Source organism: Aplidium turbinatum, chromosome 13 (assembly GCF_918807975.1).
Source record: "Aplidium turbinatum chromosome 13, kaAplTurb1.1, whole genome shotgun sequence".
Lineage (NCBI taxonomy): Eukaryota > Metazoa > Chordata > Ascidiacea > Aplousobranchia > Polyclinidae > Aplidium > Aplidium turbinatum.
The window spans coordinates 8,675,580-8,692,108 of record NC_137484.1 but is presented as its reverse complement, the minus strand read 5'-3'; the positions used below and the strand labels follow the sequence as shown (position 1 = coordinate 8,692,108).

The following is a 16,529-nucleotide window of genomic DNA, read 5'->3' as shown; positions in this document are numbered from 1 at the left end:
TATTAAATTATCTTTCCAGGGATATGCATCAATAGGTCGGCATTTGGAAGGAACTCCCAGCAGAACGCTTCAATAATGGAGCATATATTTACGATAAACATTAAAATAATACGATTTTTGTATAATAGACACTATTCCAAACATCTTCGAATAAAACTATAATCCGCAACACGTGCCACTTAAATTTTACATGCATCGGATTCAGTATTAAATTACCTTTCCAGGGATGTGCACCAATAGGTCGGCATTTGGAAAGAACTCCCAGCAGAATGCTTCAAAATGGAGCATATATTTACGATAAACAATAAAATAATACGATTTTTGCATATTAGACACCACTCCAAACATCTTCGAATAAAACTATAATCCGCAACACGTGCCACTTAAATTTTACATGCATCGGATTCAGTATTAAATTACTTTTCCAGGGATGTGCACCAATAGGTCGGCATTTGGAAGGAACTCCCAGCAGAACGCTTCAAAAATGCAGGAGGATATATTTACGATAAAAATTAAAATAATACGATTTTTGCATAATAGACACTACTCCAAACATCTTCGAATAAAACTATAATCCGCAACACGTGCCACTTAAATTTAACATGCATCGGATTCAGTATTAAATTATCTTTCCAGGGATGTGCACCAATAGGTCGGCATTTGGAAGGAACTCCCAGCAGAACGCTTCAAAGATGCAGGAGGATATATTTACGAGAAAAATTAAAACAATACGATTTTTGTATAATAGACACTACTCCAAACATCTTCGAATAAAACTCTAATCCGCATAATTTAATACTGAATCCGATGCATGTAAAATTTAAGTGGCACGTGTTGCGGATTATAGTTTTATTCGAAGATGTTTGGAGTAGTGTCTATTATACAAAAATCGTATTATTTTAATGTTTATCGTAAATATATATTCCATCTTTGAAGCGTTCTGCTGGAAGTTCCTTCCAAATGCCGACCTATTGGTGCACATCCCTGGAAAGGTAATTTAATACTGAATCCGATGCATGTAAAATTTAAGTGGCACGTGTTGCGGATTATAGTTTTATTCGAAGATGTTTGGAGTAGTGTCTATTATACAAAAATCGTATTATTTTAATGTTTATCGTAAATATATGCTCCATCTTTGAAGCGTTCTGCTGGGAGTTCTTTCCAAATGCCGACCTATTGGTGCACATCCCTGGAAAGGTAATTTAATACTGAATCCGATGCATGTAAAATTTAAGTGGCACGTGTTGCGGATTATAGTTTTATTCGAAGATGTTTGGAGTAGTGTCTATTATACAAAAATCGTATTATTTTAATGGTAATCGCAAATATATCCTCCTGCATCTTTGAAGCGTTCTGCTGGGAGTTCCTTCTAAATGCCGACCTATTGATGCACATCCCTGGAAAGATAATTTAATACTGAATCCGATGCATGTAAAATTTAAGTGGCACGTGTTGCGGATTATAGTTTTATTTGAAGATGTTTGGAGTAGTGTCTATTATACAAAAATCGTATTATTTTAATGTTTATCGTAAATATATGCTCCATCTTTGAAGCGTTCTGCTGGGAGTTCCTTCCAAATGCCGACCTATTGGTGCACATCCCTGGAAAGATAATTTAATACTGAATCCGATGCATGTAAAATTTAAGTGGCACGTGTTGCGGATTATAGTTTTATTTGAGGATGTTTGTAGTAGTGTCTATTATACAAAAATCGTATTATTTTAATGTTAATCGCAAATATATCCTCCTGCATCTTTGAAGCGTTCTGCTGGGAGTTCCTTCCAAATGCCGACCTATTGGTGCACATCCCTGGAAAGATAATTTAATACTGAATCCGATGCATGTAAAATTTAAGTGGCACGTGTTGCGGATTATAGTTTTATTCGAAAATGTTTGGAGTGGTGTCTATTATGCAAAAATCGTATTACTTTAATGTTAATCGCAAATATATCCTCCTGCATCTTTGAAGCGTTCTGCTGGGAGTTCCTTCTAAATGCCGACCTATTGGTGCACATCCCTGGAAAGATAATTTAATACTGAATCCGATGCGTGTAAAATTTAAGTGGCACGTGTTGCGGATTATAGTTTTATTTGAAGATGTTTGGAGTAGTGTCTATTATACAAAAATCGTATTATTTTAATGTTTATCGTAAATATATGCTCCATCTTTGAAGCGTTCTGCTGGGAGTTCCTTCCAAATGCCGACCTATTGGTGCACATCCCTGAAAAGGTAATTTAATACTGAATCCGATGCATGTAAAATTTAAGTGGCACGTGTTGCGGATTATAGTTTTGTTCGAAGATGTTTGGAGTAGTGTCTATTATACAAAAATCGTATTATTTTAATGTTTATCGTAAATATATGCTCCTGCATCTTTGAAGCGTTCTGCTGGGAGTTCCTTCCAAATGCCGACCTATTGGTGTACATCCCTGGAAAGATAATTTAATACTGAATCCGATGCATGTAAAATTTAAGTGGCACGTGTTGCGGATTATAGTTTTATTCGAAGATGTTTGGAGTGGTGTCTATTATACAAAAATCGTATTATTTTAATGTTTATCGTAAATCTATGCTCCATCTTTGAAGCGTTCTGCTGGGAGTTCCTTCCAAATGCCGACCTATTGATGCACATCCCTGGAAAGATAATTTAATACTGAATCCGATGCATGTAAAATTTAAGTGGCACGTGTTGCGGATTATAATTTTATTCGAAGATGTTTGGAGTAGTGTCTATTATATAAAAATCGTATTATTTTAATGGTAATTGCAAATATATCCTCCTGCATCTTTGAAGCGTTCTGCTGGGAGTTCCTTCCAAATGCCGACCTATTGGTGCACATCCCTGGAAAGATAATTTAATACTGAATCCGATGCATGTAAAATTTAAGTGGCACGCGTTGCGGATTATAGTTTTATTCGAAGATGTTTGGAGTGGTGTCTGTTATGCAAAAATCGTATTATTTTAATGTTAATCGTAAATATATCCTCCTGCATCTTTGAAGCGTTCTGCTGGGAGTTCCTTCCAAATGCCGACCTATTGGTGCACATCCCTGGAAAGATAATTTAATACTGAATCCGATGCATGTAAAATTTAAGTGGCACGTGTTGCGGATTATAGTTTTATTTGAAGATGTTTGGAGTAGTGTCTATTATACAAAAATCGTATTATTTTAATGTTTATCGTAAATATATGCTCCATCTTTGAAGCGTTCTGCTGGGAGTTCCTTCCAAATGCCGACCTATTGGTGCACCTCCCTGGAAAGGTAATTTAATACTGAATCCGATGCATGTAAAATTTAAGTAGCACGTGTTGCGGATTATAGTTTTATTCGAAGATGTTTGGAGTAGTGTCTATTATACAAAAATCGTATTATTTTAATGTTTATCGTAAATATATGCTCCATCTATGAAGCGTTCTGCTGGGAGTTCCTTCCAAATGCCGACCTATTGATGCACATCCCTGGAAAGATAATTTAATACCGAATCCGATGCATGTAAAATTTAAGTGGCACGTTGTTGTATTTCCAGACGTTTAATATAAAATAAACAATAATAATTGTAGCGATAGCCAACCAAGTGAGAAAACCATTTACCTCTTGTTACTTACTGATTCACTGTATAAAATCAACGCAATATATAGTAAGAAAGAAAACGCAAAACAATCAACTGAGGAACGTGGTACAGAACGCTCAATTGATTACACGCGCAGTGCGGTGGTAATCAATTCCAACGTCTGTACCAGAAAACGCTGAACTGTGATTATGTAGTGACGCTGGTCACGAGTTACATATATTCAACGTAAATAAAATGACGACTATAACACCTCCCCCGATAATTTTTATACACAAAGAAAAATATGAATAAGACACCGAATTAAACAATAACTCTCAAAGTCCGAAACGGGCCGGAGTTCTGCGGCGACGGCTCGACCTTCGTGGGTTGTGTGGCCCGAATTCCGGTACAGTCGGTGTGTCGTCCGAATCCGTTCGGGCTGAGGTGGAGACAGCGGAGGAGTCAACTGTTGGTGCAGGAGTTTCTCCCGGCTCCTTGTCCTCCGATGATGCATAGCGAGGTTGCAATTGGTCCCTATGGCGCCTCCACGTCGGACCATGTGGCAGCAGACGTACAAGGAAGATTCGGCTACCCTGTCGCTTAATCACCTCGGCTGGAACCCAACGAGGATCCTGGCTCCGTCGTGGAGCGAATGATAGCGCGTAACAGGGATCTCCCGGTTTGAAATGTCATTTTGTGCCTTCGGAGGCGTTCGTGTTGTGAGGGTTTTGTCGGGGTACCACTTGAGACGGTGTGGGGAGAAGCGTGTCGATCTTGGTTCGAATCTGACGATTGTTGAGTAATTGGCTGGGAGAGTAGCCACTCGGAGTTGGCGTGCGTCGATACTGCTGTAGGAATTCCAAGACGGCTTGTTTCGGGGGCAGGGAAGATTTGCGAAGTGCTTGCTTGAACGTACGTACGAGGCGCTCCGCCGCTCCATTGGTTTCCGGATGGTAAGGTGCACCCGTGATGTGTACCATACCCCTCTCCTTACAGAAAGTTTGGAATTCTCTGGATTTAAAAGTAGTAGCATTATCGGTAACTATAGTATGGGGATAGCCGAAATGAGCAAAATCTTCTTCTAGCAGATTGATAGTAGCTGTTGAAGATAAGGAAGTAGTAGCATGAATACAAGGGTATTTAGAAAAAGCATCAATGCTGAGTAACCAATGGTAACCCATGAATTCTACCGCATGATCTATGTGTAAGCGACTCCACGGTGCTTCTGGAACCGTCCATGATTGGACCTGGGTTTTAAATTGCGGTTGATATTCGCCACAGGTACTGCACTTGTGACAAAGTTCCGCTATGTCTCGATCGATGTTTGGCCAGTAGACGGACGTCCTTGCCAACTGCTTCATTCTCTCAATGCCGAAATGTCCTTCATGAAGCAACTGAAGGACGGAAGGACAAAGTTTGGAAGGGATGACCACTCTGGAACCGTAAAGTAGACATCCGTAACAAGTAGAAAGAGAGTCTGCGTACTTACGGAACGGTTCGACCGGGTCTTGTGGAGAAGACTTGGCCGGCCATCCTTCATGAATGAAACGCATTACCGTGGAAATGATAGGATCTTTAGAAGATTCTTTACGCAGTGAGGCGGCATTTGGGGTCTGGACCTGCAAATCCAAAGCATCGATAGCACAGACGATATCAATGTCGTCCGCACTTTCCTCTTCATCGAAGACTTTATCCCCTCCTGCTGGTAAGCGACTCAAAGCATGAGCGTTTTGATGATCCTTTGTCTTCCTGTACTCAATAGTGTATGTAAATTGCGACAAAAAGAGTGCCCAACGAGCCAAACGATTTGCTGCCAAAGAAGGTGTCGATTTGGTCGGGCCAAAAAGACTAAGCAATGGTTTATGATCTGTGACCAAAATGAATGATCTACCAAAAAGATATTGATAGAATTTCTTTAGCGCAAAAATTATCGACAAAGCCTCTTTTTGGATTTGACTATAGTTTTTCTGCGAAGCTGTTAATATCTTTGAAACGTTTGCTATAGACCGTTCTGTGCCATCTGGGTAACGGTGAAACAAAGTAGCACCAATGCCCACACTAGAAGCATCACATGCGATACCTACCGGAAGTGACGCATTGAAATGTGTAAGAACCTCATCAGTAGATAGATGATGCTTCAGCTGAGCAAAAGAGTTTTCCTCTTGTTTTCCCCATCTCCAAGGAATGTCCTTTTTCGTGAGATGGTATAGTGGTTCTGCTACAGTAGAAGCGTTCAACGGTAGAAACTTCGAGTAAAATTGTAAGGAACCTAAAAACGAACGAAGAGAAGATACGTCAGTGGGGGCAGACATCTCCAGTACGGCGTTTACCTTGGGACCTTTGGAGATGCCCTGCCTGGACAAAATGTGTCCGAGATACTCTACCTGAGGTTGTGCAAACTTACACTTGTCTTTCCTACACCCCAGGCCTTTTGAGTGAAGTCGATCGAGGAGCCGTCTAAGATTCTGGAGATGCTCCTCAGCAGTAGTGCCACTGACAAGAATGTCGTCTAGGTAGACTGCGACCCCTGGAAGGTCGGCTGTAAGGTCGTCCATGATCTTCTGAAAATAACCTGGAGCAGAAGATATGCCAAAAGGTAAAACATTTTGTAAAAGTACGCCACAGTGAGTGCTTAATGCGAGTCGTTTTCGACTGTCAGGACCAAGTCGAATCTGATTGTAGGCATCAGCCAAGTCTATCTTGCTGAAACCATACCCACCACCCAACTTTTGCATTAAGTCTTCTGGTAAGGGTAACGGGTGACGATGGGTCTCCAGGGAAGGGTTCACCGTGACTGAATAATCGCCACAAATGCGTAACTTGGCCTTCGCTCCTGAAGAGTTTGAAGGCTTACGGACTGGAACAACCGGTGTGCCCCAATCGCAAAACTGAACTGGTGTCCATACACCACGTGCAATGCCCGAATCATAGGCTTGTGCTAAGTCCTCCTTTAGCGCGAAAGGTACAGGCCTAGGTTTGAGAAAAACAGGTTTAGCATCAGACTTAAAATCTATGTCTAGTTCATAATCTCGTAAGCACCCGAGTTCAGGCTTAAAAACATCTTTGAACTCGTCACATAAGAGGGAGCATGCCTTCTCCAGACTCTTATCAGGCTTGTCGCATGACTGGATGCTCTGTAAAGTAGAACAGTTAGACAGAAGGAATTTATCGATAGAAATTCCTAAAGACGAGATTGCATCACGACCTAGCAAGTTTAGTCCTTTGACTGTCGTGACTACAAAAGAAATATTATCTGACCTTCCCGTGGAAGGACAAGTTACCTGGGCCGTGAAAGAACCCATGATTGGTACTAGATGCTTGGTAGCAGATTGGAACTGCGACACTGGTGCTTGCAATTGAGGTGCGCCTACCCGAGTCCAGACGTCGCTGGAAAGGAAATTTCCATTTGTAGCAGTGTCCAGTACTAAGTGCGTGGTTACCGAATTAATGGAGATCGGTACTTCCAACTTTGAATGTCGAGGTATTCTGCAAAAACTAGAGAGCATGTTAATTTCCTCAATACAATTTACCTTAGAAGGTTTGAACTGTCTAGCTTTCTTTCGACAAACACTCTGTAAGTGTCCCGTAATATTGCAGAAATGGCAAGTGGCTTTCTTAAACCTACAGTCATTGGCGTTGTGGTTGGAATTACCACAGCGATAGCATTCTTTATTTTTAGAAGTAAAGAAAGTACCTGTAAGTTGCCTAGTTTTTGGAGGTTTGCTGATGGTCCTTACTTTCGCAACTGGTGCTGGTGGAGTGCCGTAAATAGTTTCTTTGGCCACCTTGGCTGCCTCTTCGGTTTCTAATGCAACCTCCACCGCACGTTTGAAAGTAAGTTCATCAGCTCTGATCTTGAATAACGCCTTAAGCACAGCCTCGTTACCTATTGAACAAATAAAACGAGTACGTAAAGCTTCGTCCAATGGATTTGAAATGGACGAGAAGTCACAGGTGGCAGCTGCCTGGCGTATGCGGATGGCTAGTTCTTGAGCTGTTTCCCCGGGCTTGCGCTTCATTTCGCTCCAGAAACGGAATCGCTCCCTCACGATGAAGCGTTTTGGGTCGAATTGTTGAGCCATGTAATTTGTAATTTCCGTCATGGTGAGATCGTTGACTTCTTTTGGGTTTGTTTCCTGCGCAGCCAAATTTGTTAACATTTTGTAGATTGTAGGTGATTGATTGGTGAGAAAAACCTGCAGCATTTTGTCTTGTGCGACTGAATGTGCTGCTACAAAGGTGTTAAACCTCTTCCAATAGTCTGCCCACAGTTCAGTGGTGGCATCGAACGTTGCGAACTTAGGTAAAGATACCTGCTGTTGTATTGTTGTTGGTTGTGGTCTTGAAGTTTGGGCTCGCATTTCTCGTAGTTGTTCCATGAGTAGTTTCGTCTGATCTTGTTGACGTTGTTCTTGTTCTCGGTGACGTTCTTCTTGTCTGGCAATTTGCTCCTTCGTTTGGCGTTCTTGGTTGGCAATTTGTTGTTGCAGGACTTCGATCAGTTTCTCCATGTTTCTAAAATCCTGTAGAAATTCTGTAAAGATCCTGCCGGCGATGCCAGTTAAATGTCTGTTGTATTTCCAGACGTTTAATATAAAATAAACAATAATAATTGTAGCGATAGCCAACCAAGTGAGAAAACCATTTACCTTTTGTTACTTACTAATAATAATAATAATAATGTTATGGTTTTATTTATTGTCGCTCTACAACAGCTAAGGTCTTTTAGCGACAGGGCTCATTTTTAATTTATATCAGGTTTACGATGTTATCACATTATTACCCGACTCATTCTCACTGCGCTATGCAGGATAGAACACAATCGGTACCGTTTTTAAAGTCTTCGGTTTGACCCGACCTGGAATCGATCTCAGATCTACCAGCACCAGAGCCGAAGGCGAAACCACTCGGCCACTGAGCTGGTTTTGTTACTTACTGATTCACTGTATAAAATCAACGCAATATATAGTAAGAAAGAAAACGCAAAACAATCAACTGAGGAACGTGGTACAGAACGCTCAATTGATTACACGCGCAGTGCGGTGGTAATCAATTCCAACGTCTGTACCAGAAAACGCTGAACTGTGATTATGTAGTGACGCTGGTCACGAGTTACATATATTCAACGTAAATAAAATGACGACTATAACACACGTGTTGCGGATTATAGTTTTATTCGAAGATGTTTGGAGTAGTGTCTATTATACAAAAATCTTATTATTTTAATTTTTATCGTAAATATATCCTCCTGCATCTTTGAAGCGTTCTGCTGGGAGTTCCTTCCAAATGCCGACCTATTGGTGCACATCCCTGGAAAGATAATTTAATACTGAATCCGATGCATGTAAAATTTAAGTGGCACATGTTGCGGATTATAGTTTTATTCGAAGATGTTTGGAGTAGTGTCTATTATACAAAAATCGTATTATTTTAATGTTTATCGTAAATATATGCTCCTGCATCTTTGAAGCGTTCTGCTGGGAGTTCCTTCCAAATGCCGACCTATTGGTGCACATCCCTGGAAAGGTAATTTAATACTGAATCCGATGCATGTAAAATTTAAGTGGCACGTGTTGCGGATTATAGTTTTATTTAAGATTTTTCGAATGTATGTCTGGTCTCATTTTATTCCTCGCACTTATACACGGATAACTTTTTTAGGCGGAAAGCGGAAAAATTATTCTGCCAGAATGACGGTGGTATAAATTTGCTTCCTGTCAAGCTTTTGGTGTCAAAAAAAGCAGAAAGTTGATCCTGTTTGTTTAAAAAAGCAATAAGCATTTAGTGTGTATGGGTACTACAAAACGAGGGGAAATAAGTGCCTTTTGAAGATTTTTTCAGCTTGTTTTCTGTCAAATTCTTCAAAATTTTTCACATTTTACTTCATTTCAGATTTTTAGATTTGAGTTATTAGAAATCGCATGTTATTAGCTAAATTATTATGCCTGATGATTGTTCACCTCTGTCCTCTATGGCTTGGTGATAAGTAAGGCCATTTTTATTTTGACTTAAACATTTTTTTTCACTTTATTTTTATCAAATTTTGACTTTTTATTTTGACCTAACAAAATTGCTTATTTGTAGAGGGCACAGTCCTTTCTTGAATTTGATACCAGTTACCTAAACATAATATTTTGTCGATTTCACACCCATACGTAATATTTTGTTGAAAGTCAAGGTGTTGTATGGATTATAAAAAGTATGTCGTGTTTTTTGGCGATAGAAAAATCTCGACAAATCTGTCTAACTTTTGCTGAAGACGATTTAGCTTGCTTAGGCATTTTGTATTACAGAATGTCAGTAGGCCCTTCCTAAAATCCAAACGGTTGATCTTCGAAAAGACAACGTTTGTAAAGAGGAAGTGTTTTTATAAAAAAAATATTTAAATACGTAACAATGAATAAACAAGGGACAATTTGCGAGAAAAGTTAGTACTGATCGAAGTGGGCATTGTGACATATTTCCTGCTTTTATGGGTTAACATGGTTTAATTGTGTTGCAGTTTCTGATTTATAATGCTTCCACAAGAATTTTGACAAAAATTACTCTCAAGAAACACAAAAAGTTTGTCAAAAGCCATAATTTGACAAATTTTGACTTTATTTTGACCTATAAACTTGTTAGAAACAGCCCCCTAGGTGCTGAAAGCAACTTTATTCTTTGATTCATGGATAAACGAGGTCCTTAAAAATTTTTGACCAATTGACAGTGAGCTAGCATCCCACTGATGAAGAAGTTAGATGAAATGGAGATTGCATGGACACTACAGAGACACAAAAAGAATTGATGAAAACTAAACTGAAGGAATGCATTAAAAAGAGCAGGAAGGAGGGAGATTTCCTCAACCACCTGATGGATCAATGTAAGGGACACCGGGGCCCAATTACAAAAGTGGAAGAGCTCCAAGTTCTTCCAACAGCATCACCATCCATGCTGAAAAACATCCTCCGCATGGAGATCCAGTACAAACGGGGATGATTCATCCACGCGACAGCCAGGCAAATCCCAGCCTCCACAAAGTATACAGCTTGAATGTAGATACCTAGCTGTGATTCTTGGAACTGAGGATGTTGGGACCATCCTCCCAACAGAAGATGAGATATATGCCATCTTAACCTCTACTGCTGCAGCTTCCTCTGGTGACACAGATCAACCAATGAAAATGTGTGTAGCATCAATTCCTGAACTTCATAAAGAATACCCCATAGGAACAAATGTGGCTGTTGTGTCGGACGGAGAAAACAATCAACGTCAGTAGTTTTTGGCAAGGGTCTGCCATTAAACGAGAATGACACTGTAGAATGTGAGGTGCAAGTATAGAATCCGCCACCCTAGTCAACATGACGTCACAAAACGGACGCAACTACTACATAAGGGGTGAAAAAAAGGATGCTGAAAAGCGGCGGAATGAAGGCGATAAAGCGGAATGGATATGGATTTTTTGACAATTTTACTGTGTTTTTACAATAAAAACATTGAACCAACGTCGAGTGTTGAATATAACTACCTAGAATGACATAAAATTTACCAAATTGCATCAATTCAGCTAAAAATTTACCCAATTAAACTTTAAAACGAAAAATATGAAACGTTTGCAACTAAATGTGTTGTAGCTATCTAATTTCAGCTCGCATTTCAATTTTTACAATAAAAGTACCAATCTAACGCAACTGCAAAGAGTATGTCTTGCTTTATGCACCTGGAAAGTTTCAGGTTTATATCTTATCTACAAAATGGGCAATCGTCGTTCAAACGTAGCCGCTCGGCGACACTTTTTTCCAATGCATTGTAAAGGCGAATCGATCCTTATTCAGTATAAGCCACCCCCTGTTTGTTGTGATCGGTAAATAGTGCTTCCACTAAACTTGCTGTAGTTTTCTCATTTCTGCTCGGATTTTAACAATTTTGCCATCGTTGGAAAGCACGATCATACATCTACACGAATCAATTAAACAGTAGCACAAAATAGGTACTAGCTTTATCTTGTGATAACTTAAACTTCACCAAATTGTACCGATTCTCAGCAATTTAATTTTTGCAATAAAATCGTTAAATCTTTGCAAACTAAAAGAATATGTCTTGCTTTATGCACATGAAAACTTTCAGGTTTATATCTTATCCACAAAACTGGCAATCGTTGTTCAAACGTAGCCGCTCGGCGACACTTTTTTCCAATGCATTGTAAAGGCGAATCGATCCTTATTCAGTATACGCCACCCCCTGTTTGCTGTGATCGGTAAATAGTGCTTCCACTAAACTTGCGGTAGTTGTTAAAATCCGAGCAGAAAAGAGAAAACTGCAGCAAGTTTAGTGGAAGCACTATTTACCGATCACAGCAAACAGGGGGTGGCGTATACTGAATAAGGATCGATTCGCCTTTACAATGCATTGAAAAAAAGGTTCGCTGGGCGGTTAAGTTTGAACGACGATTGCTCGTTTGGTAGATGAGATATCAATCTGAAACTTTCCAGATGCATAAAGCAAGACATACTCTTTCAATTTGCAAAATATTAATGATTTTATTGTAAAAATTAAATTGCTGAAAATCGGTACAAGTTGGTGAAGTTTAAGTTATTACAAGATAAAGATAGTACTTACTTTGTGCTTGTGTTTAATTGATTCGGGTAGATATATAATTGTACCTTCCAACGGTGGTAAAATTGTTAAAATCCGAGCAGAAACGAGAAAACTACAGCGAGTTTAGTGGAAGCACTATTTACCGATCACAACAAACAGGGGGTGGCGTAGCCTATACTGAATAAGGATCGATTCGCCTTTACAATGCATTAAAAAAGCTTTGCTGGGCGGTTAAGTTTAAACGACGATTGCTCGTTTGGTAGATGAGATATCAATCTGAAACTTTTCATGTAAAAAAAGTAAGACATACTCTTTCCATTTGCAAAGGTTTAATAATTTTATTGTAAAAATTAAATTGCTGAGAATCGGTACAAGTTGGTGAAGTTTAAGTTATTACAAGGAAAAGATGGTGCTTGTTTTGGATTTGTAGCCAATTGATTCGTGTAGATGTATGATCTTGCTTTCCAACAATCGCAAAATTGTTAAAATCCGAGCAGAAACGAGAAAACTACCGCAAGTTTAGTTGAAGCACTATTTACCGATCACTGCAAACAGGGGGTGGCGTATACTGAATAAGGATCGATTCGCCTTTACAATGCATTGAAAAAAAGCTTTGCTGGGCGGTTAAGTTTGAACAACGATTGCTCGTTTGGTAGATGAGATATAAACCTGAAACTTTCCAGGTGCATAAAGCAAGACATACTCTTTCCATTCGCAGAATATTGATGATTTTGTTGTAAAAATTAAATTGCTGAGAATTAGTACAAGTTGGTGAAGTTTAAGTTATCACAAGATAAAGTTAGTACTTACTTTGTGCTTGTGTTTAATTGATTCAAGTAGATATATAATTTTACTTTCCAACGATGGCAAAATTGTTAAAATCCGAGCAGAAATGAGAAAACTACAGCAAGTTTAGTGGAAGCACTATTTACCGATCACTGTAAACAGGGGGTGGCGTATACTGAATAAGGATCGATTCGCCTTTACAATGCATTGGAAAAAGTGTCGCCGAGCGGCTACGTTTGAACGACGATTGCCAGTTTTGTAGATAAGATATAAACTTGAAACTTTCTAGGTGCATAAAGCAAGACATATCCTTTCAATATGCTAAAGTTTAATGATTTTATTGAATAAAGTAAATTACTGAGAATCGGTACAATTTGGTGAAGTTTAAGTTATCACAAGATGAAGCTACTACTTAGTTTGTGCTACTGTTTAATTGATTCGTGTAGATGTATGATTGTGCTTTCCAACGATGGCAAAATTGTTAAAATCCGAGCGGAAACGAGAAAAATACAGCAAGTTTAGTGAAAGCACTATTTACCGATCACTGCAAACAGGGGGTGGCGTATACTGAATAAGGATCGATTCGCCTTTACAATGCATTGAAAAAAGGTTCGCTGGGCGGTTAAGTTTGAACGACGATTGCTCGTTTGGTAGATGAGATATCAATCTGAAACTTTTCAGATGCATAAAGCAAGACATACTCTTTCAATTTGCAAAATATTAATGATTTTATTGTAAAAATTAAATTGCTGAGAATCGGTACAAGTTGGTGAAGTTTAAGTTATTACAAGATAAAGTTAGTACTTACTTTGTGCTTGTGTTTAAATGATTCGGGTAGATATATAATTGTACTTTCCAACGGTAGTAAAATTGGTAAAATCCGAGCAGAAACGAGAAAACTACAGCAAGTTTAGTGGAAGCACTATTTACCGATCACTGCAAACAGGGGTGGCGTATACTGAATAAGGATCGATTCGCCTTTACAATGCATTGAAAAAAGCTTTGCTGGGCGGTTAAGTTTGAACGACGATTGCTCGTTTGGTAGATGAGATATAAACCTGAAACTTTTCAGGTGAATAGAGCAAGACATACTCTTTCAATTTGTAAAATATTAATGATTTTATTGTAAAAATTAAATTGCTGAGAATCGGTACAAGTTGGTAAAGTTTAAGTTATTACAAGATAAAGATAGTACTTGTTTTGGATTTGTAGCCAATTGATTCGGGTAGATGTATGATTGTGCTTTCCAACGATGGCAAAATTGTTAAAATCCGAGCAGAAACGAGAAAACTACAGCAAGTTTAGTGGAAGCACTATTTACCGATCACTGCAAACAGGGGGTGGCGTATACTGAATAAAGATCGATTTGCCTTTACAATGCATTGGAAAAAAGTGTCGCCGAGCGGCTACGTTTGAACGACGATTGCCAGTTTTGTGGATAAGATATAAACCTGAAAGTTTTCATGTGCATAAAGCAAGACATATTCCTTTAGTTTGCAAAGATTTAATGATTTTATTGCAAAAATTAAATTGCTGAGAATTGTTACAAGTTGGTGAAGTTTAAGTTACCACAAAATAAAGCTAGTACCTATTTTGTGCTATTGTTTAATTGATTCGTGTAGATGTATGATCGTGCTTTCCAACGATGGCAAAATTGTTCAAATCCGAGCAGAAACGAGAAAACTACAGCAAGTTTAGTGGAAGCACTATTTACCGATCACAACAAACAGGGGGTGGCTTATACTGAATAAGGATCGATTCGCCTTTACAACGCATTGGAAAAAAGTGTCGCCGAGCGTCTACGTTTGAACGACGATTGCCCGTTTTGTGGATAAGATATAAACCTGAAACTTTCCAGGTGCATAAAGCAAGACATACTCTTTGCAGTTGCGTTAGATTGGTACTTTTATTGTAAAAATTAAAATGCGAGCTGAAATTAGATAGCTACAACACATTTAGTTGCAAACGTTTCATATTTTTATTTTTAAAGTTTAATTGGGTAAATTTTTAGCTGAATTGATGCAATTTGGTAAATTTTATGTCATTCTAGGTAGTTATATTCAACACTCGACGTTGGTTTAATGTTTTTATTGTAAAAACACAGTAAAATTGTCAAAAAATCCATATCCATTCCGCTTTATCACCTTCATTCCGCCGCTTTTCAGCATCCTTTTTTTCACCCCTTTATGTAGTAGTTGCGTCCGTTTTGTGACGTCATGTTGACTAGGGTGGCGGATTCTATACTTGCACCGAATGTGACCACTACCAGCAGGTTAACGATAAGAACAATACCATGTTGAGACCAAAAAGAGATGACATTCAGGATGCTATTCCTGTTCAAATTGTCCCTGTCACAGTAGAGACTGAATGGGTGTTCCAAGGTGTGACGACCATTGTGTCGTTATTAAAGTGTATAAATGTTTCTCAAACATCTAGTGTATTTCATGACATTTTTATATGAATTTCATATACCGGTAACAAGTTATCTATATAGCCTATAGTGTTGAAATTGTCATTGTTATTCTTGGATGCAACCAGTAATCTCAAGTTGCACCAACAAAAATGAAGAAATTATGAAAACTAATGATCAAAATATAATAGTTTCAATGTTTTAGGAAACTTTCAAGCATGCTGGGCGTTTTGTTGCTCCATTTAAAGTAACAGGCTCATTTTGCTGCTTCTTTTGACACCAAAATCAGCTCAAAAGCTTGACAGGAAGCAAATTTATTGCTGATTTGTCAATTTATATGGCGGCCATCTTGTATTTTTCACATAAAGTCCGGGCTCCATCCGGAATTTGCACGAAATAAAAAAAAATTTTTTGCACGTTCCTAGGTACCGGTATATCTATCCATAGGCACCTTTTAAACTCTAGTTCTGTTGCAGTGACGTTCGGTGGCTTAAACCGTTGGGAAAGCAACTTTGAAATATGCTGCAGCAAGGTAGTAGGCATGAAAGGCGTAACCGTCGGGCGAAGCCCGAAGGCGTGTTGCCGAAGGCAACACTTCCAGCGGTGGGTCTAGGGGTGCCTCCCCCAGAAATTTTTAAAAAACATTTCCAATTTGGTGCACTCTGAGAGCATTTCCAAAACAAATCAAAAATAAAAATCTGTCAAATTGTGCTTAGCCTATGCCGTGATCATACATCCATTTAATGTTTAGAAGTCATGAACAATCTTAATTTTAACGTTTTGTTTTATTATCTTTATCCTGCATTGCGGGAAAGCGGACTTGAGCGCTATGCATCGGTGTACGCCTTCCGACGTACACCTGACCCACGCTGCAGCCGACTGCAAGTCTGTTTCCGGTTGTCTACTCTACTTATGACTTAAATTTGGTACTACCCATTACTCGAAATCGATCACTGGGTAGAGGCAATTATCGTAAAGTTTCTTGCCCAGAGAAACAACAGCACGTGCGGGTGGCTGGAGTCGAACATGCAGGCTCTCGACTGCGAGCCCAACGCGCTAACCACTCGGTCACTGCTGCCAAGTGGTTAGCGCGTTGGGTTCGTTGCAGGACCAAAATCCAGTGTTAGCCATGGAATAATAGCCTAGTTGTCTAAATATTTAATTCGTCATGAATGTTCATTCTCAGATATTCAGTTAGGCCT

The 16,529-nt window shown here is 39.1% G+C and overlaps 1 protein-coding gene across 3 annotated transcripts in view; it reads right to left on the bottom strand.

Moving 5' to 3' along the window:
• The window catches only part of LOC145782134 (uncharacterized), a 71,320-nt gene extending 62,904 nt beyond the window's left edge, over window positions 1-8,416 (bottom strand). Inside the window, exon 1 of one of the 3 annotated variants that reach the window (XR_014290817.1) lies at window positions 8,214-8,416. The gene's annotated coding sequence lies outside the window, so the exon portion shown is untranslated. The remainder of the gene's footprint in view (window positions 1-8,213) is intronic. The other 2 variants (XR_014290815.1, XR_014290816.1) reach the window with 2 other exon arrangements.
• Window positions 8,417-16,529: the final 8,113 nt, after the last annotated feature.